The sequence below is a fragment of the Lotus japonicus genome, chromosome 1 (assembly GCF_012489685.1).
Source record: "Lotus japonicus ecotype B-129 chromosome 1, LjGifu_v1.2".
NCBI classification, from domain to species: Eukaryota; Viridiplantae; Streptophyta; class Magnoliopsida; order Fabales; family Fabaceae; genus Lotus; species Lotus japonicus.
The window spans coordinates 66,297,126-66,319,485 of record NC_080041.1 but is presented as its reverse complement, the minus strand read 5'-3'; the positions used below and the strand labels follow the sequence as shown (position 1 = coordinate 66,319,485).

Genomic DNA, 22,360 nt, shown 5'->3' with positions numbered 1-22,360 from the left:
TAATCTAGAAACCATGATATTGTGGCTAAACTAAGATGGGATCATTCTTATTCTCATTATTTTTCTGTGGTTCATATTCTTGATAATTATATATGTATTCTTCCATTTGGGAGGATGATTGTTGACATCAGTTTCATTGTATAAGTTCATTGGTTTTGGTTTCATTATTAAGTTGGTTTAAATTTTAATCTTTGAGGTTATAAATTTTGGAACTAATGATAAATATTTTCTAAATTAATTTGTAACTCCTGTATGATATTTTTTTTTTGTAATCTCTTTTTATGCTTCTTGAAATATGTAACCAAAAGTTTTTGTATTCGTATTTTAATAGCATTGAAAAAATTATAAATATTTATAGCTCATTGTTTCATTCAAAATTTAATTTTTGTCCGTTTAAAGTCAAATCGTTTATAATATTCATTTCACGGTATGTCATTTGTTTAAGACCTATTTTAATAAGAATTTTTATTATTGTCGTATTAATTTTCTGAATTAATATTTTATTTTTCATATTACGAATTTTATGGACATATTGTTATAAAAAAATTATCAATTTTTCTTTTATGTATTTTGTTCATTTCAAATTGCAGTAGCAAGATACATGAAAATAAATTTTTAAAATTATATTTTATATAGAAAACGTATGTATATGGAATTGTAATAGTTGAAAGGTATTTTATGTCATTATTAACTTCCAAATTATATTAAGTATTGGTAACATCTTTTTATGCTTAAATTAATATTATTTTAATATGTAATCAATATGTCTTTTATTGTCCTATTTTAATTACATTTTTATAAATTTTAATTTCATTATTTATTTAGTTTAATCAACTCCTAAATGATATTCTGTACCCAAAAAAAACTCTTAAATGATATTAAATTTTTATGTTACCCCAATTTATGGTTATTTTAATGTGTATTTTAATAACCTTTTATTTTATTAAAACTAAGAAAAAAAATATCTGGACTCTATTTTTCCCTAATTCAATTCCTAGGGTTTTTTTTATTAACTCTATTCTATATAATAATAGAAAAAATATGTGAATGAAAATGTATAAGGTGAAAGGTCTTTAAGTCATTATTATGCACACTGAAGTTCAATTAATTAAAAATATTCATGTTTTTTAATTTAAAGTTTATTAATTCCTTTGAAACTCCTGAATTTTATTGATTTTTTTTTGTATCCCCTTTCTATGCTTATGATGATAAATATAAGAATATGCATCAATATGACTTTTCTTTACCTATTTTAACCTATTTTAATAACATCTTTATCAATTTATTTTTATTTATTCAGTTTAATCCCTTGCAATTCTATTTGAAGTTGGGATACTAAAAACCATTATATGGAATATTAAAAGTACGAAGGTTACTATGAAATTTTAAGGCACTTTAAATTGTATTCATTTATTTTATTTATGGTCATTAATTTTAAAACATCAAATAATTTAATTTCTTAATTTTAATGTAACTCCTAAATTATATTAATTTTTTATAACATCTTTTTATGCTTCAAATAATAAAATAATAATATGTAATTAAAGTTCATTTTAAATACCTATTTTAACTACATTTTTATTAATTTTTATTTAATGATTTATTTATTTAGCTTAATCCCTTCCAATTCTCTTTTTGATGGTTTATTTACTTACACCACTTAAAGAATCCAATGGAGCACAATTAATTAGTTTTGATTTAGAAATTTATTAATGGTTGCATAACCTTTACACTAACTCTTTCCTTACATCTATATAAATTATTAACAATGCCCATTCAAAAAGGTGCACTTCACATACATTGGAGCTTGCAAACAATCGTCCTTTAAGTGATTTGGAAGGTACTTATAATTAGGTGGATGCCTAATTGTGCTAACCTTGGTTCTTATCGGCTATAACAATGGTTCTTATCTTTTGAATCATGAGCAGGTATTTCATTAACAAAAAAATATGAGGCTACAAACGGGAAGATCAGCTGCAGAGGTTGATGAGCTAAAAAAAATTTCAGAGTGGATATTAAGCATAGGAGATGGAAATGCAGGAAAGAAGATAGAAGATGAAACAATCCTGGACATTCCTCAGGAGCTCCTACAAATGAGATTGTTGATAGTTTGAATGAATACATGATGTCATTGTTGCCTGGAGAAGAGAAAACTTATTTGAGTGCCGATAACACATGTTCATCAGGCAGCAATTATATATGACAGCCCAAATGATATCCACACACCGGAGTTTTTAAACACAATAAACTCTTCAGGTTTGCCTAATCATCAATTAAAGCTAAAAAAAGGAGCTTCAGTGATGCTTTTAAGAAACATCGATCAATCAGCCGGAATGTGCAATGATACACATCTGAAATGGGCAAATATGTTTTGGAAGGAAAGGTTATATCGGGAAGAAATGCCGAAAAAAGGGTGTCTATACCAAGATTAACATTAACCCCATCAGATAGGAGAATTCCTTTCAAATTTCAAAGGAGACAATTTCCTATAGCAATCTCTAGAATCGGGCATCATTAACAATTAAAAATCCTCATTTGGCGATGGTGATGGCAGTAATTCTCATAGTACTTCAAACGCACTGTACAAATAAGTATTTCGCAAGGTAATACGAAGGAGATATTTTTACAAAACATGTGAAATATTACGCTCTCAGTTTTATTCTCAATGAAATAATGCTAATTGCAAAAAAATAAACACATATTCTTAGCGCATACATATTACTTCAACTAGCTGAGATAAACTAATCAATAGAGCAAAAAATAATATTAATCTACCATTTAAAATAAAAAGACAAAAGATAAAAACAAAATAACAACACACAAAAAACAAAAACAAACATTTAATAAAAATAAAAATTAAGAATTCATAGTCTAAAAAACGTTTATACCTTTTAATCAACAAAATATATTTAAAAAAATAGACTTAACAAAAAAAAACACAAACCCCAAAAATGAATATCCCCGTGCATCGCACGGGTAAAAGGTACTAGTTTAATATATAATTTAAATATAAATAAATAAAAGGTATATATGTTCATTTATTTCAATTCCCGTCAAAATTTCATATTTTTATATACATTTAACTTTAAAATTATGAAAAAAATCTAAAATTATATCAAAGTGTATTGTTTGTTATTTTCAAATTGAAAATATTTTAACATAAATGTTCTTCTGGAATCTTTATTTTCACAATCAAATTTAAATGGTTCTTTATATCTACTTTAAAATTAGTTAAAAGTCTGTGAATATTACTAAAATTATATACAAATATTTTCTATTAGTTTCAACTGAAAAATATTTTCATGCAAAATGTTCATCATGTAGGAGCTTTTTACTATATAATTAATAAATATAGAGTAAATATGTTTACTTTTCTCTAATTCCTCGTGAGAGCCCTATAATAACAATCAAATTATAATCATTATGTATATCTACACTTTTATTATTTTAAAAACATATGAAAAATTACTAAAATTATAATAAAACTTCTTATATCATTTTTAACTTTATAGTATTTTCATGCAAAATGTTCTTCATTTATGAGCTTTTTACTATTTAATTAATAAATATAGACTAAATATGTTTAATCTACTCGAATTCCCCGTAGGAGCCCTATATTCACAATCAAATTATAATGCTTTTGTATACCTACTCTTAAATTATTTTAAAAGGAATGAAAAATTACTAAAATTATATTAAAAAATTCTCTATTAGTTTCTCAGTTTCATCTTGAAAGTATTTTCATGCACATTGTTCCTCATGTAGGAGTTTTTTTACTATATAATTAATAAATATATACTAAATATGTTTATTCTTTTTTAATTCCATGTGGGGAGCCTTATATTCACAATCAAATTATAATGCTTTTTGTAATCTACTGTTAAATTATTTAAAAAGTTTGGGAAAAGTACTAAAATTAAATTAAAACATATTTTCTATTAATTTCAACCTGAAACTATTTTCTCTATTTTCTTCTTTATCTTTCTCAGCTCTGCTTCTCTTTTAACATCAATTCAAATGTGAACAAAAAAATCATATATACAAATAACACAATGGAAAATATAAAAGAGGGAGTTATATCATTATCAAAATATGCTAGCAGATACATATAGCATACTATATTATTTTGACTTGTAGTCACGCCATGAGTTACACATAAAAAGATAAAAATAATGAAACTTATAAATATTCAAGAGAGAAGCTTAAAGTACACAATATTCCTCTTTTAATAACATGTTTCTCTATTGTTGACAATACCAATTTCCTCCAAAATTTTCTTCTCAAAATAATATATGTCCTCTAAATGATGAACCGTGAAAGAAAACAACAATAACACAATCATTGAATTAGTTTAGCTAAAGGCAAAACATACATCCTTAGACCTTGTTCATCTTACAGAAACTCCATAGCACAAAATGATAAAATCATATTCTTCCCTACTTTTATAAACTCCATAACACAAAATGAAAAATCAATAGTCAATTTCCCCTTTCAATTTCAAGATCAAGCTCTCAAGTACAGAATCTTCGAGATTTAATAACCATATCTCCCGGATGCCAGATGAAAAAATGTCCAAGATAGAAATATCTGAATCTGGAAAGGAGAGTCAGCATTCTCATAGCTTCTTGCAAGAAACCTGCTAATAAAATCAGACACAACCACTGTAAGATCAAGTTTTGATCTAGTAGTACAACTCTATGTTTTGATGATTACAAGTTAACCTTTTGATATGAACAATTGTGGTACTCTAACGTGTTTTTCTGAGTGTGTTATTTGCAGGTTCTGACCTCAACTCAATCTCACACAAATCAGAAGCACTGTGTATAAAGAGTGACCCAATCAACGCTTTCGCATTCACCATGTTCAGTATGAACAGTGGAAAAGCTTCAGAAGTTCTGAAGTCATACAAACTCTGATGTGGACTCAGTCACTAGAAGCTCTGAAGATCCAGAAAGTCTGATAACCAAGAAACACTGAAGGCTCAGATGTTCTGATGGTGTAGAAGACTCTGAAGATCCAGAAGCTGAATAGTGGAAACTCTGAAGTCCAGAAGCAAGAAACTCTGAAGGCCATGTTCTTCCCTCTGAGTTCAGAATCAGAAGATACAATGGTCAGAGGATCTGTGCTTTCCCTCTGACTCTGATCAACCGGCTTCACAAGTTCCAACATGAAGCATTCCCCTGATCAGAAGTCTCCTAGGTTTAAAGGTCGCGTCGCTATCCAAGTACAAAAGCAACTGTACCTTCCTGACGACCTACCTAACGTTCTCAGCCACAGCAGAAGCTGGATTTTCCAGAACTGCCCTCCAACGGTAGCATTTCCCATGCATTGCTCAACCCTAATCCTTGGAGTATATAAAGAGGCTGAAGACTGAAAGAAACGGCTAGAAGCATTCACATACGCAAGACATATTCGAAAATATTCTAAGTTTTCTTTCATCTGAAATTCATTGAGTTTACTATTAGCTTTTTAGAAGCAAATCTCTTGTAAACAATTCTTTGATAAACAGTTTGTTTAGTTCCTTTAGGAGATCAAGGTTGATCAGATCCTAGAGAAGACTAAGAGAGTGAATCTTAGTGTGAGCTAAGTCAGTGTAATTGTTAGTCACTTGTAGGTTTCAAGTGCAGTTGTAACTCTTACCTGATTAGTGGATTGCCTTCATTCTAAGAAGGAAGAAATCACCTTAACGGGTGGACTGAAGTAGCTTGAGTGATTTATCAAGTGAACCAGGATAAAATCCTTGTGTGCTTTTCTATCTCTTATCTTTAGCACTTAAGTTCTCGAAAGATTTGTCAAAATCTTTAAGGTGGAAGTTTTATACTGAAAACGTTATTCAAACCCCCCCTTTCTACCATTTTTCATACCTTCAATTGGTATCAGAGCGCAAGTTCTGATTACCACACCTAACAGTGTTCAGTGATCCGGGCCGGTGTGAAAAACAATGGCTGCCACCACCAGTGAAACTCAAAGAGATGGTTACAATGCAAAGCCTCCTATGTTCGACGGTCAAAGGTTCGAATATTGGAAAGATAGACTGGAAAGTTTCTTTCTGGGTTTCGATGCAGATCTCTGGGATATTATTGTGGATGGCTACGAGCGTCCAGTTGATGCAGATGGCAAGAAGATCCCAAGGTCAGAGATGACTGCAGATCAAAAGAAGCTGTACTCACAACATCACAAAGCAAGAGCAATTCTTCTAAGTGCTATTTCCTATGAAGAGTACCAGAAGATTACAGATCGTGAGTTTGCAAAAGGCATTTTCGAATCTCTGAAGATGTCTCATGAAGGAAACAAGAAAGTCAAAGAATCAAAGGCATTGTCTTTGATCCAAAAGTATGAATCCTTCATCATGGAGCCAAATGAGTCCATTGAAGAAATGTTCTCCAGATTTCAGTTGCTTGTAGCTGACATACGACCTCTCAACAAGAGCTACACAACAAAAGATCATGTCATAAGGGTCATCAGGTGTCTTCCTGAAAGTTGGATGCCTTTGGTGACTTCAATAGAGCTCACGAGAGACGTTGAGAATATGAGTTTAGAAGAACTCATCAGCATTTTGAAATGCCATGAGCTGAAGCGCTCAGAGATGCAAGATCTGAGGAAAAAGTCCATAGCCTTGAAATCCAAATCTGAAAAGGCTAAGGTTGAGAAGTTAAAAGCTCTTCAAGCTGAAGAAGAGGAATCTGAAGAAGCATCAGAAGATTCTGATGAAGATGAGCTGACTCTGATCTCCAAGAGACTCAACCGCATCTGGAAGCACAGGCAGAGCAAGTTCAAAGGCTCTGGAAAGGCAAAAGGAAAGTATGAGTCCTCAGGCCAGAAGAAGTCTTCAATCAAGGAAGTCACATGTTTTGAGTGCAAAGAATCTGGGCACTACAAAAGTGATTGTCCAAAGTTGAAGAAGGACAAGAAGCCAAAGAAGCACTTCAAGACCAAGAAGAGTCTGATGGTGACATTTGATGAATCAGAGTCAGAGGATGTTGACTCTGATGGTGAAGTCCAAGGACTCATGGCCATTGTCAAAGACAAAGGAGCAGAGTCAAAGGAAGCTGTTGACTCTGACTCAGAATCAGAAGGAGATCCCAACTCAGACGATGAAAATGAGGTATTCGCTTCTTTCTCTACCTCTGAACTGAAACATGCATTGTCTGATATCATGGATAAGTATAACTCCTTATTGTCTAAGCATAAGAAGCTGAAAAAGAACTTATCTGCTGTTTCCAAAACTCCTTCTGAACACGAGAAAATTATTTCTGATTTGAAAAATGATAATCATGCTTTGATCAATTCTAACTCTGTGCTTAAGAACCAGATTGCTAAGTTAGAAGAAATTGTTGCCTGTGATGCCTCTGATTGTAGAAATGAATCTAAGTATGAAAAGTCTTTTCAAAGATTCCTAGCTAAAAGCGTGGATAGAAGCTTAATGGCTTCAATGATCTATGGCGTAAGCAGAAATGGAATGCATGGCATTGGCTATTCTAAACCAATTAGAAATGAGCCCTCTGTGTCTAAAGCTAAATCCTTGTATGAGTGTTTTGTTCCCTCTGGTACCATATTGCCTGGTCCTGTACCTGCTAAAGCTGCTAAAAACCCTCTTAAAAAGGGATCTTTCTCTATGACTAAATATCATGCAAATATTCCTTTAAAATATCATGTTGAGACACCCAAGGTGATCAGAACCTCTGGGGTAACTAACAAGAGAGGACCCAGAAAGTGGGTACCTAAGGACAAGATTATCTATGTTGCAGATATCCTTGATAGCTCCACTGAAACACCAATCATGGTATCTGGACAGTGGATGCTCGCGTCACATGACGGGAGAAAGGCGTATGTTCCGAGAGCTGAAACTTAAGCCTGGAGGCGAAGTTGGCTTTGGAGGAAATGAAAAGGGTAAAATTGTTGGTACTGGTACTATTTGTGTAGATAGTAGTCCATGCATTGATAATGTGTTATTGGTAGACGGCTTAACACATAACTTATTGTCTATAAGTCAATTAGCTGACAAGGGTTATGATGTTATATTCAATCAAAAGTCCTGCCGGGCTGTAAGTCAGATCGATGGCTCTGTTCTGTTTAACAGCAAGAGGAAGAACAACATCTATAAGATCAGATTATCTGAGTTGGAGGCTCAGAATGTGAAGTGCCTTCTGTCTGTTAATGAAGAGCAGTGGGTATGGCATAGACGGTTAGGGCATGCCAGTATGAGAAAGATTTCTCAGCTGAGCAAGCTAAACCTTGTCAGGGGCTTACCCAATCTGAAGTTCGCTTCAGACGCTCTTTGTGAAGCATGTCAGAAAGGAAAATTCACAAAAGTCCCTTTCAAGGCAAAGAATGTTGTCTCAACCTCAAGGCCGTTGGAACTTCTGCATATCGACCTTTTTGGACCAGTGAAAACTGAGTCTATAGGTGGCAAGAGATATGGGATGGTTATCGTTGATGACTATAGCCGCTGGACATGGGTAAAGTTTCTAACCCGCAAGGATGAGTCTCATGCTGTGTTCTCTACCTTCATTGCTCAAGTGCAAAACGAGAAGGCTTGTAGGATTGTGCGTGTCAGAAGTGACCATGGTGGAGAGTTTGAGAATGACAAGTTTGAGAGTCTGTTTGATTCCTATGGAATTGCACATGATTTCTCTTGTTCCAGAACTCCTCAACAAAATGGTGTTGTTGAGAGGAAGAACAGAACTCTTCAGGAGATGGCTAGAACCATGCTCCAAGAAACTGGCATGGCTAAGCACTTTTGGGCAGAGGCAGTAAATACATCATGTTACATTCAGAACAGAATCTCTGTGAGACCAATTCTGAATAAGACTCCTTATGAATTGTGGAAGAACATAAAACCCAACATTTCTTATTTTCATCCTTTTGGCTGTGTTTGTTATGTTCTCAATACTAAGGATAGATTGCATAAATTTGATGCTAAGTCCTTTAAGTGTCTATTACTCGGTTACTCTGAGAGATCTAAAGGTTTTAGATTTTATAATACTGATGCTAAGACTATTGAAGAATCTATTCATGTTAGATTTGACGATAAGCTTGACTCTGACCAGTCAAAGCTAGTTGAAAAGTTTGCAGATTTAAGCATTAATGTTTCTGACAAAGGCAAAGCTCCAGAGGAAGATGAGCCAGAGGAAGATGAACCAGAGGAAGAAGCTGGTCCCTCTAACTCACAAACTCTGAAGAAGAGCAGAATCACTGCAGCTCACCCTAAGGAATTGATTCTGGGCAACAAAGACGAACCAGTCAGAACCAGATCTGCCTTCAGACCCTCTGAAGAGACCTTGCTCAGTCTGAAAGGATTGGTGTCCTTAATTGAACCCAAGTCCATAGATGAAGCTCTTCAGGACAAGGATTGGATTCTGGCCATGGAAGAAGAACTGAATCAATTTTCCAAGAACGATGTTTGGAGCTTAGTGAAGAAGCCTGAGAATGTCCATGTTATTGGAACGAAGTGGGTATTCAGAAACAAGCTGAATGAGAAAGGAGATGTAGTCAGAAACAAGGCAAGGCTAGTTGCTCAAGGCTACAGCCAGCAGGAAGGAATAGACTAAACTGAAACATTTGCTCCAGTAGCAAGACTGGAGGCAATCAGACTGTTGATTTCTTTCTCAGTAAATCACAACATAGTTCTACATCAGATGGACGTAAAGAGTGCCTTCCTAAATGGTTATATCTCAGAGGAAGTCTATGTTCATCAACCCCCAGGTTTTGAAAATGAGAAGAAGCCAGACCATGTGTTCAAATTGAAGAAATCACTCTACGGTCTGAAGCAAGCTCCCAGAGCATGGTATGAGAGACTTAGCTCATTCCTTCTGGAGAATGAGTTTGTAAGGGGTAAAGTAGATACAACTCTTTTTTGCAAGACTTATAAAGATGATATCTTAATTGTGCAAATTTATGTTGATGATATTATATTTGGTTCTGCTAATCAATCTCTATGCAAAGAATTTTCTGAGATGATGCAGGCTGAATTTGAGATGAGTACGATGGGAGAATTAAAGTACTTTCTGGGAATACAAGTTGATCAAACACCAGAAGGAACATATATCCATCAGAGCAAGTACACTAAAGAACTTCTGAAGAAATTCAATATGCTGGAATCTACAGTGGCCTAGACTCCAATGCATCCTACATGCATTCTGGAGAAAGAAGATAAAAGTGGTAAAGTATGTCAGAAGCTCTATCGTGGCATGATAGGTTCACTTCTATACTTAACTGCATCTAGGCCAGACATATTATTTAGTGTTCACTTATGTGCTCGTTTCCAATCAGATCCAAGGGAAACCCACTTAACTGCTGTTAAGAGGATCCTAAGGTATCTGAAAGGCACCACTAACCTTGGCTTGATGTATAAGAAAACATCAGAGTATAAGCTTTCAGGTTACTGTGATGCTGATTATGCTGGAGATAGAACAGAGAGAAAGAGTACTTCTGGAAATTGTCAATTTCTGGGAAGCAATCTAGTCTCATGGGCAAGCAAGAGGCAATCAACCATTGCACTATCAACTGCAGAGGCAGAATATATCTCAGCAGCAATATGCAGCACTCAGATGCTCTGGATGAAACATCAGCTGGAGGATTATCAGATCCTTGAGAGCAATATCCCAATCTATTGTGATAACACTGCTGCAATCTCATTGAGTAAGAATCCTATCTTGCATTCAAGGGCAAAGCACATTGAGGTAAAGTATCACTTTATTAGAGATTATGTACAGAAGGGCGTACTTCTTCTGAAGTTTGTTGATACTGACCATCAATGGGCAGATATCTTTACAAAGCCCTTAGCAGAGGATAGATTTAATTTTATTCTGAAAAATCTAAACATGGACTTTTGTCCAGAGTGAAGATGGATCAGAACCTCTGACTACGATACTTCTTGATCAGAAGATGTCTAGTCCAGAAGGTAACTCAATCAGAGTGTGTGTACCCACTGGTACTGACTCTGAAGCTGAGACAACAACACGTGTGTCAGTTTTTCTGATGCATAGTTCCTTGTGCCCGTGTGACAGTCTGTCTTGATTGCGTGTAGATATGCTTCTCTCCTGTGTGTGATTGTGTATTTTACTGTTACTATCTATCTTTAATTTTCAACCGTTGATCTTAAAGTGCTTTTTGAATCAACAACGGTTATTTGATAAAACCCACTATACACACACGATCTCGTTCACTTCCGGTTTTCACTCTCGCTCTCTCTGCTTTTTCAAAAACCGCTTTTCTCGATTTCTCTCTCGATCTCTCTTCATCTTCCAACCTTCATCTTCTACCTCAAACCTTCAACCACTTCAAAAATGGTGAGACAAACCAGAAGATCTACTGCAGATGCACCCCAGTTCCCTCACATGGAAGTTGGTCTAGCAACGGGTCAAAGGGGCCCTGAGAATCCGACACAAGATCAAGGTCAAGCTCAAGACCAGAGTGTTCCAATTGCAGAACGGGGTTGTGCCGTTCACTGTGTATATGCTCCTGAGGAACTCCAAGTCCTGGCAGAATGGAGATTCGACCTCGAGGACCGGTGTATGACAGATTGGTCAAGGAATTCTGGAAGCACGCCGACTGTGATGATACTCAGGTGGTATCTCATATTCTTGGCAGAAAGATCATCATCACGGAGAAGTCCTTCGTGAACTTGCTGGGTGCAGACACTGCTTATGGGTATCGTTTCCAACTCACGGAATCGAAGCTGAAACCCAGCACCAAGGATACAATCAACCAGGCCCTGTACACCACTTTCAAACCGAGCAAGACGAGTTACAAGGTGATGGACCTTCACCCCAAACTCAGGATCTGGCACAAGATCCTGCTTCACTGCATAAACCAGAGACCGAAGGGCAGTTCTCCAGACTACATCAACTTCAACCAGAAGGTGATGTTGTTCTTCATCCAAGATCAGAAGAAGATCTGCCTTCCCTACTTCCTGTTCTCCTACTTGAAGGAATGCATCCGGAAGTCTCGCACCACTGCCTCCATCAAGTCTGCAATCAAATATATTCCCTTTGGGAGGCTGCTCTCAGACTTTCTCATTGAAAGCAACCTGGTGCAAGATCTGGTTAATGCTGGATGTGTAGAGGATCTGAGCACCATAGTCAGTGATGTCTTCACTGCAAACTCTCTGAAGAAGATGGGTTTGGTCCAGAAGAAGATTGCTCCTGCTCATGAAGACACATCTTCTGAGATCAGAGGTAGAAGGATGCCTCTGAATGACTACCCTCTGTGGACACAGGCGGACAATCCTGACGCCATCAGATGCTATGTTGAAGACCTCAGGGCTCAAGGATTCGAAATTGACCTTGATGATTTCGTCAGCAGACTGCCGCCAGCTCCAGAGTTTCCTTCTCCTCCCAAGAAGAAAGCTCAGAGGAAGATGCTACTGGACGAATCTTCTGAGGAATCCGATGTCCCTCTGGTCAAGAAGACGAAGAGAAAGCCTGATGATGGTGATGATAGTGATCATGAGGATGGTCCTCCCAAGAAGAAGAAGAAGAATGTCAGAATCGTGGTGAAGCCTACTCGGGTGGAACCAGCTGCTGAAGAGGTCAGAAGGACTGAACCTCCTGCCAGAGTGACTCAATCATCAGCACATTCAAGTAAGCCTGCACTTGCTTCTGATGATGATTTGAATTTATTTGATGCACTCCCTATATCTGCCTTGCTCCAACACTCCTCAAATCCCCTCACTCCTATTCCTGAATCCCAACCAGCCGCACAAACCACCTCTCCACCACATTCCCCAAGATCTTCTTTCTTTCAACCTTCCCCTACTGAAGCACCTCTCTGGAATTTGCTTCAGAACCAACCCTCTAGGTCAGAAGAACCAACCTCTCTCCTTACCATCCCGTACGACCCATTATCCTCTGAACCCATCATCCATGAACAACCAGAGCCAAACCAAACAGAGCCACAACCCAGAACGTCTGATCACTCTGTTCCCAGAGCATCAGCACGTCCTGCTGCCAGAACCACGGATACAGATTCTTCAACAGCCTTTACACCTGTATCCTTCCCAACCAATGTTGCTGATTCTTCTCCCTCCAATAACTCTGAATCCATTAGAAAATTCATGGAGGTTAGAAAAGAAAAGGTGTCTACCTTAGAGGAATGTTACCTTACATGTCCAAGCCCTAGGAGATATCCTGGCCCTAGACCTGAATGTCTAGTTGACCCAGATGAACCTATCTTGGCCAATCCTTTACAAGAGGCAGACCCTTTGGCTCAACCAGCTCACCCTGTCCCTGACCAACAAGAGCCTATTCAACCAGAACCTGAACCCGAACATTCAGTGTCTAACCAATCCTCGGTTAGATCACCCCATCCTCTGGTTGAAACTTCAGACCCTCACCTTGGAACCTCTGAACCCAATACTCAAATGATTAACATTGGTTCTCCACAAGGTGCCTCTGAAGCTCATAGCAGCAACCACCCAGCCTCTCCTGAAACCAACCTCTCCATAATTCCCTATACTCACCTCCAACCCACATCTCTCTCTGAGTGCATCAATATTTTCTATCATGAAGCCTCTTTGAGGCTCCGCAATGTGCACGGTCAGACTGACCTCAGTGAGAATGCTGAACGTGTGGCTGATGAGTGGAACAATCTGGGCACTTGGCTAGTGGCTCAAGTTCCAATTATGATACAGCTCCTGCATGCAGAGGGCAGTCAGAGCATTGAGGCTGCAAAACAAAGGTTTGCTCGAAGGGTGGCTCTTCATGAACAAGAACAGAGAAATAAGCTTCTTGAAGCTATTGAAGAAGCCAAGAGAAAGAAGGCTCAAGCAGAAGAAGCTGCACGTCTAGCAGCAGCTCAAGCTGAACAAGCCAGACTTGAGGCAGAGCGACTTGAAGCTGAGGCTGAAGCTCTTAGATGCCAAGCACTTGCACCAGTTGTGTTTACTCCTGCTGCTTCTGCTTCCATTCCAGATCCTCAAGCTGCTCAGAATGTTCCTTCCAGTTCTACTCAGTCAAGCTCATCCAGACTCGACATCATGGAACAACGTCTTGACATTCATGAATCCATGCTGATTGAGATGAAGCACATGATGATGGAACTTCTGAGACGAACTGACAAACCTTAGTTTTAGGATCTCTTCATTTTTCTTTCTTTTTATTTAACGTTGTTTTATTTAAACTCTGTTTCTTTTCCTTTATTTATTATACTTTATTCGTTTGTGATTCTATATGCTTATCTATATATAATTGTGTCACATATGTTTGCAAAAACCCTTTTATTCATAATATTTTTTTTATGTTTACATCATACATTCTTTTCCTAAGTCTAGAATGGAGGATCCCTCCTCATTCTTCTGCACTCCTGGCGCTGCTCTGACCTATCCTTCTCCAGACGCTCCAGTACATGCTGGATGTTGCTGAGCCTGTCCTTTAGCTCATCCCTCTCCAGAATCTCTTCTGAAGTCCTGAGCTTCTCTTCCCAGCCTTCTTTTTCTTCCAGCAGCTTGAGTTCAAGCCGGCTGAGTTCTTGCACCTCCTCAACGAAGGCAAGAAATTCCCTCAGGTCTCTCTCCAACTCTGGACGCAGGTCCTCTTCCAGCAGTGTCCGTGTCAGCTCCGCAATGGTCGTTGTACCCTCTGGATGCCTGATGTTCAGGAACAAGTCCTCCTCACAGGCCTTCTTCCTCAGCTCTTCTAGTGCTACGATGTATGATGCCATTTTTTTTCCTTACTGAAAATTGCTCGAGGTGTGAAGCTTACCTTTCTCTCCAACGCTTTATATAGGCTTCACTTTCTCTCTGAAAGTTAATGCTCCTACAGTTTCTCGAGGTTAAGTTCTTGGTAACTGACCCTTCTCTTTACTCTCTTGCCCGGTGGTAAACGTTCTTCTCTTGCATTAAATCTTCTATTTATTTCGCCTAACTCTGATTCTTGCATCATTTTCTTTTCCTTTAAACTTAGACCTTCTCTAAGGGGGAGTACCTTGTACTTCAAGCTAAGTTTTTCACACCCCAAGCTTTTTGCTTATGACAAAAAGGGGGAGTAAACCCAGTTTTTGATGTGTAAGATGTGTTAGTGTGATTTATTTTTCTTTTGGAGATTTTAAGAGTTCCACCTTCATGACCATAGATGTGTCACTGGGCAAATACAAGGAATACATTTCACTTCTTCTGAAGTGATTATAAGTTGACTCTGATACCCAAGACTCTGATACCTTGTCCATGACTCTGATTACTTATGCACTCTGATTACTCGATTTTCATCTATGTCATAAGTTTTTCACTCTGAACTCTTATATTATTTAGCTCAGAATCTAGACTTTACTAACGTTTTCATCAAGTATTAGATTCAGGGGGAGCTAAGCTCAGAATCAAGCAGTGACTTGAATTCAGAATGAGCAAGACAAACTATTCACATCAGGATAAGTCTTATTCTATATCTCTAAACTCTGAGTGAATTCAGTTTAATGTTTAAGGATTGTTCATCAAAAATCTTAGTTTTGTCATCATCAAAAAGGGGGAGATTGTAAGATCAAGTTTTGATCTAGTAGTACAACTCTATGTTTTGATGATTACAAGTTAACCTTTTGATATGAACAATTGTGGTACTCTAACGTGTTTTTCTGAGTGTGTTATTTGCAGGTTCTGACCTCAACTCAATCTCACACAAATCAGAAGCACTGTGTATAAAGAGTGACCCAAGCAACGCTTTCGCATTCACCATGTTCAGTATGAACAGTGGAAAAGCTTCAGAAGTTCTGAAGTCATACAAACTCTGATGTGGACTCAATCACTAGAAGCTCTGAAGATCCAGAAAGTCTGATAACCAAGAAACACTGAAGGCTCAGATGTTCTGATGGTGTAGAAGACTCTGAAGATCCAGAAGCTGAATAGTGGAAACTCTGAAGTCCAGAAGCAAGAAACTCTGAAGGCCATGTTCTTCCCTCTGAGTTCAGAATCAGAAGATACAATGGTCAGAGGATCTGTGCTTTCCCTCTGACTCTGATCAACCGGCTTCACAAGTTCCAACATGAAGCATTCCCCTGATCAGAAGTCTCCTAGGTTTAAAGGTCGCGTCGCTATCCAAGTACAAAAGCAATTGTACCTTCCTGACGACCTACCTAACGTTCTCAGCCACAGCAGAAGCTGGATTTTCCAGAACTGCCCTCCAACGGTAGCATTTCCCATGCATTGCTCAACCCTAATCCTTGGAGTATATAAAGAGGCTGAAGACTGAAAGAAACGGCTAGAAGCATTCACATACGCAAGACATATTCGAAAATCTTCTAAGTTTTCTTTCATCTGAAATTCATTGAGTTTACTATTAGCTTTTTAGAAGCAAATCTCTTGTAAACAATTCTTTGATAAACAGTTTGTTTAGTTCCTTTAGGAGATCAAGGTTGATCAGATCCTAGAGAAGACTAAGAGAGTGAATCTTAGTATGAGCTAAGTCAGTGTAATTGTTAGTCACTTGTAGGTTTCAAGTGCAGTTGTAACTCTTACCTGATTAGTGGATTGCCTTCATTCTAAGAAGGAAGAAATCACCTTAACGGGTGGACTGGAGTAGCTTGAGTGATTTATCAAGTGAACCAGGATAAAATCCTTGTGTGCTTTTCTATCTCTTATCTTTAGCACTTAAGTTCTCGAAAGATTTGTCAAAATCTTTAAGGTGGAAGTTTTATACTGAAAACGTTATTCAAACCCCCCCTTTCTACCGTTTTTCATACCTTCAACCACCACACAAAAATGAGAACCCCCTTACGAACTAAATACTCAATATCGTGCATGATTCATGAACCCCAATATATGAAATGTAAAACGAAACATATAGCTTAGTTAAAGGTGAAAAATGGTCCTCACCAATCATTTAACCAACAATAAAATTGGAACAAAGTCTCATTTGCCAACCCCAATAATTGCATTAAATAAAAGAGTCTCAAATATTAGGAAAGACTTTGCCTTTGATAGAGATTGAGGAAATGGAAATAGTTGGAAAGATTTGGGTAAATTTTAAGGAGAAACTTACCAATGCATCATTTCACCAAACTCACTTTTTTCACCTTGCATACAAACACAACATCACCACAAACACCTGCACCAGCCTCAACAAAACTGATTAGAAGGTGTGAGAGTCTGGTAGAGAAATACTAATTAAGAAAACAATAAAAATAAAGAGAAGTACCTAAAAGTTTGCCTCTCCACGCCCAGTAATAGTTTCTCCATTAGAAATTCTTAAACATAAAGATGAAAACATAACGATTTCAATATGAAGTTCATCTTTCGTGGTCCGATCAATATAGTCACTCTCCACACCATAATCAGCTACACCATACAAAGGAAGAGAAGAAAAAATAATTAGAACCACATTGCTAGTCAAGGCACACTACAGTTGTACTAATGAATATAGTCTTTAATGTTAATTCTTTTTGAACAACTAAATGCACACTACAGTTGTACTAATTTACAAACTTATCTATTGTTGTTATTGGATTCTATCAGGGGATGATACACATGTCCGTCATGCCCATAATTTCCTTCTCTTCCATTATGAGCAATCTACTATGAGTCATGCCTGCTTTAGTATCATCTGAAAATCCAGGACCAAGAATAACATTAAAAAAATTAGAACCATATTCAAGGCACACTACAATTGTACTTATGAATGAGGACCCACAAAACAATAAAATACAGTCATCTTAGAATATGATTTTGAAATAAAACAATCCATCTTTGATCTCACACAGTAAAAAAAGGGAGTAAGTGAATATCATGGACAGTAATTTGGAAACCTCAATATCAAAAACTTCCTTGGCTCCAAAGTTGACTAATCTCTTACACTTGCTTTTGAGCCTATTTCAAACAGCCAAATCATCCTACAACATGAAAGAGAAGAGAATCAATGATGACATGGAGAACCAAGACTACAGATAAATGTATTTATCAAAATCTCCTATGTAAATATGGAAGCATTTAATTTAAACAAAGTAAACCTAAATTTATCAGTATAAGAAAAAGCAAAGAAAAATTGGATGGTGTTTCATCTACTTCAGCAGGGGAAATTTCATAGAAAATCAAAATAAAGTAGAAAATCGATAGCGGATCTAGGATAGAGGAAGGAAGTTTCTATAGAGAAAAAAATTAACGTTTAGGAAAATGAAAGGAAATGCAGAGATTGGATGCTTGTGTTCCTCTGGTTAGTTCTTAGATTCCTCCTGTTCAAACAGAAAAAGATAAACGGATCAAAGAATGAATGAATTACCGAGTCAATTGATGAGAAAAATTCCAAAACCGATTCAGATCGAAGAATAAAATTGAACCTGAGAACGAAATTAGATCAGGAATCGAAGCGGATTTGAAGAATGAAACAAAATTAAAGTGCTATTTATAGGAGAAGCATTATGAATCCACTCAAAAAATACTATGTATACAAAGCATAAAGGAATTAAACAAAAGGTATGGGGAAGTGAAAAATGTGTGAAGTTAATGGAAAGGGAAAATTTATCCACGGGGCTCTTCAATAGCTACCCAACCTTCATTAAGTTTGGATTAGAGTATTCTTAAAAATAAAAGATATACATAGAGAAAATAAAATACCAATACAAATCTACAGAATAGTGGAAGAAGGATTTCATGGGTGGTGTTATCATTAGAGTTGGAAAATAGGATCCTACACACCATGCATTTATAAAATAGACTTATCTATCAGCTAGGAAATCAAGAATTCAATAGTATATCCAGAAATATTAATTATGATCAAACCTATGCCTCCCATGTATATTCTCAACCTGGGAAATGCATTTAGTGAAGCATCACACTCCATTGCCACACATCTAGGGAAGCAAAATAATTGTGAAAGAAAGAAAAAAATATAGCAAACTTTTTAATTCTAAAACCAACCCGTTCAATCAAACTATGCAGTAAAGAAGAAATAGTAATACCTCAGGCTCACTACCATCAAAGTAGAAAATCCTCATAGTATAGTCAGTGCCATTGATTCCAGGTAAGAAAAAGATATCCCCATCAACACCAACACCAAAGTTTCGATCACAAATCTGCACAGCTTTCTCTGGACTGATCTTAGGTTCCGAAGAATCTCGATTATCAATCTATCCATAACTGATATCAAATCTGCACTGCTAGGAAATCCAGAATTCAATAGTATATCCAGAAAAATATGAGGGCGTGAGAGAGAAGCGATTCAGATTAAATAAAGAGAAACAAAGAAAGTCGCACCTGAAATGAAATGCCCCAATCAAATCCGGATTTTGCATGATGACAGCCTAAATAAGAAAGAAACAGGGAAGAAGGGAATGAGAGATCAGCATAAACGTAAGCACTCATTTCGGTGGAAGAGCATGGGTAATGAAAAATTGGGTATAAAAGAACCCAGGATTTATGCTATCTAACAGGTCAAGCAGGGTACACAGATTGAGATTTGCTTTCTCCATGGTTGGAATTTCCTTTTCAAAAAAAAATAAGTTGGTTTACATTTCCAACAATTGCTTGGGAGGAGAAAAGCCAGACGGTGATATGCAAAGTCAGGGTTTTAGTTCAAGATATTTTCAGTATAAAATCATTAAAATAAAAGTAAAACCTGATTGGCTAAAAAATAGGCAGTCTTTTAATGAGAAAAAAACTAATAATGAGGCTTTGAAAAATTGAGCTTTCTGCTAAACTTTTTAAATTTGAATATATTGGTGACACCAATCACGTTTGGAAAGCTAAAATCAAAGCACATCTCACATAGTCTATTGTATGCAATATCTCTATGTCTATATACAATGAATTTGCAAGCATTAGTCCATTGTATGCTAAAATCAAAGCACATCTCACATATTTGGAAAGCTGGAACAGATTCACAATTAAACATGATATCTATTACCTATCTTTTGAACCTCTTCTGTTTGAAAAGAAACATGAAAAAGACCATAAAAATGCAAAAGAACCTTAAGACAGTGTCGCAGGCATCAATCAATAAGAACCGTGACAGGTAGAGGTTGCTACAAAGAAATGCTATGAAAGATACTACCTTGGAATGGAGTTCAGTTTTCACTTCCTAACTGAAGCATGAATCCTAGTTCCAAAGATTAACCAACATTGGGAAAGTCTTCTAGACTCAAACACTATACTCTCCACTAAAGTCATATAAATCTCCCATAGTCATCACAGGTAATATCATGCCATTGTCGACATGATATTTTTATTCCGGGAAGCCAAACTCAAATAATAACTCACCCTCTACAGTACATTAAAGAGGAAGTGAATGATAACACCATTATCAACATGAGACTTAAAAAAAGAGAGAACAAAATACCATTTTCAGATTCTTCTTCATTTTCAGTGATGATCTAAACAGTGTCACTGTAAAGTGAATCAAGCCAATTATGCAAGATTTTTACCCTGAATACAATTGATTTAAGATATTACCTTGTTGCCCGGTGACTCTGCTTCCTATCTAGCAGCCCTTGATGAACTTAGAGTTTTCACTAAAACTTGATGCTACAAAAAAATTCTCAGGTCATTAGAGTTTTCACTAAAACTTGATGATACACATAAAAGACAACCTGTCAAAATATATGATTCATGAATCAGCCTGCCAAAAGCCAAAAAAATGGAGAAATTAAAATAGAATATGTAAAGCCTTGTGGCCTGAAAATGGAAAAGCAATCAAACCTTGATTCAGAGTACAATAGAAAATCTTATCTGTGCAACCTCTCCAAATGAGACATCGACCATGCTTCATTGTCAGCTAGTTGGGCGTCAGACTGCACATGCCAAATATGTAGCCCTGCCCAAAAAGAAAACATATCTGAGGGGATCCAAAAGAAAGGCCTCCAAGTTTTAAAAATTGAGAGCATAGATGCAGGAAGAGAGCTACGCACTTGAGAAACAAATTTGAATAATTCAGCTGAAGTAGCAAATGACAGGAACAAAACTAAAATGTAATTTCAAGATGAATGATGATGTCTTAAGTAAAACATAATTGACATAGAAAATATAACTATGCCAACAATGATCAATACTAAACAAACAAAGTAATCAATTCAAGGCCTTCCATCAAACAAAATCATTGCCAACTATGAGATTACCTAGCTCCAGTTATTGTTATGAACTGCTCGCGATGGCCTCTCCCCAATTTGTGCTGCAGTACAAATTAGAATAAATTATTACCATAACACACAACATAAATACATAAAAAATCAATCTAATTTTACACACTCAAGTTTGAGTACCAATTGCAAGGAAGGATCAATGATTATAATAGTAAGCAATCTTGTTTTTACATACATAAATAATTAAAGAAAAAACGACTCGGCTAATGTGACGGCAATGAATAAGCTACGTGGTTAAGCATCTATTTGAAATTTGTGGAATCTGAAATGGTGAATTGCGAGAGGGGAGAGGAGGGTCTGGGGCAATTTGGGAGAAGTTTTCCAGAAAGAGTTCCAAGTAGAGTTCAGATGCGATACGGAGAAGGAGAATGAGGGTTCTTGCCAAGGCACCTGCGGTGTCGGAGCTCATAGAGAGAGGGATTGGGGCTTGGAAGGTGAACCGGCGGTGGTGAGAGTTGGGAGCGGAGGAGGAGGTCGGAGAGAGAGAGAGAGAGAGAGAGAGAGAGAGAGAGAGAGTCTGAATCTGAATAGATAAGGAGACGAACTGGGTATTTGAGTTCCTTCAAAATCAAAATTTGAAAAGCAAGCTGTAAAAATTTGAAAGGATGAGTGAGAGAGGTGGGAGGTTGATTAGTACCGAGGAGAGAGCAGCATTGGGAATGGGAGGTGAGAGGATGAATCTCAAACAATCTTCAACAGATTTTAATTTCCACTCACGAACTATTATCCTATTGGCTACATTAGCGGTGGAATTAAATATAACTACTCAGTTTTTTAAAAGAGTTTAATTTTGTTAAAATGTGATTGGTTAGAAGTAGTGGAAAGTACAGTTTCAAAAAAAAGAAAGGTAGTAGTGGAAAGTAAATATAAATTAACAATTAATGTTAGTCAAAATAAATCTTTAAAATTATTCGAAAATTATTAAAATTGTAGGTGCTATTACATGGTTACCCTCCAATAAAAATAAAATTAGCAAAGATGCCACTCTCAAGTTTCCAAAAGTGGTAATAATATTTTCTTTTTAATTTTTTTAATTCTTCAAAAAATGGCTGAAACCACTCCCAATGGATGCCAAATGTCAAAAATTTCCTTCTTATATGTTCTCTTTTATATTGTATTTAGATATCGAGTTTTAAAACGTGATATATTAAAAAGTATAATGACTTTCAAGTTCTTATTATAAATAACAACTTTACACTACAAGATGTTTTAGAAACCCGACAATAAACATCAACATTATAGGGATATAAAACCTGGTAAGTCATCTTCCAAATTCTCGAAAACCTTATTTTAATTTTTCCAATTT

At 36.5% G+C, this 22,360-nt stretch overlaps 1 long non-coding RNA gene across 1 annotated transcript; it reads right to left on the bottom strand.

Moving 5' to 3' along the window:
* Positions 1 to 4,229: 4,229 nt before the first annotated feature.
* Positions 4,230 to 21,089, bottom strand: LOC130731979 (uncharacterized). Its single transcript, XR_009016906.1, has 11 exons — positions 21,031 to 21,089; positions 20,615 to 20,729; positions 20,369 to 20,440; positions 19,175 to 19,221; positions 18,880 to 19,074; positions 18,201 to 18,258; positions 17,731 to 17,814; positions 17,411 to 17,528; positions 17,124 to 17,263; positions 16,968 to 17,033; positions 4,230 to 4,639 (listed from the first exon to the last, which is right to left on the bottom strand). It is a non-coding gene; the product is annotated as an uncharacterized LOC130731979 (long non-coding RNA).
* Positions 21,090 to 22,360: the final 1,271 nt, after the last annotated feature.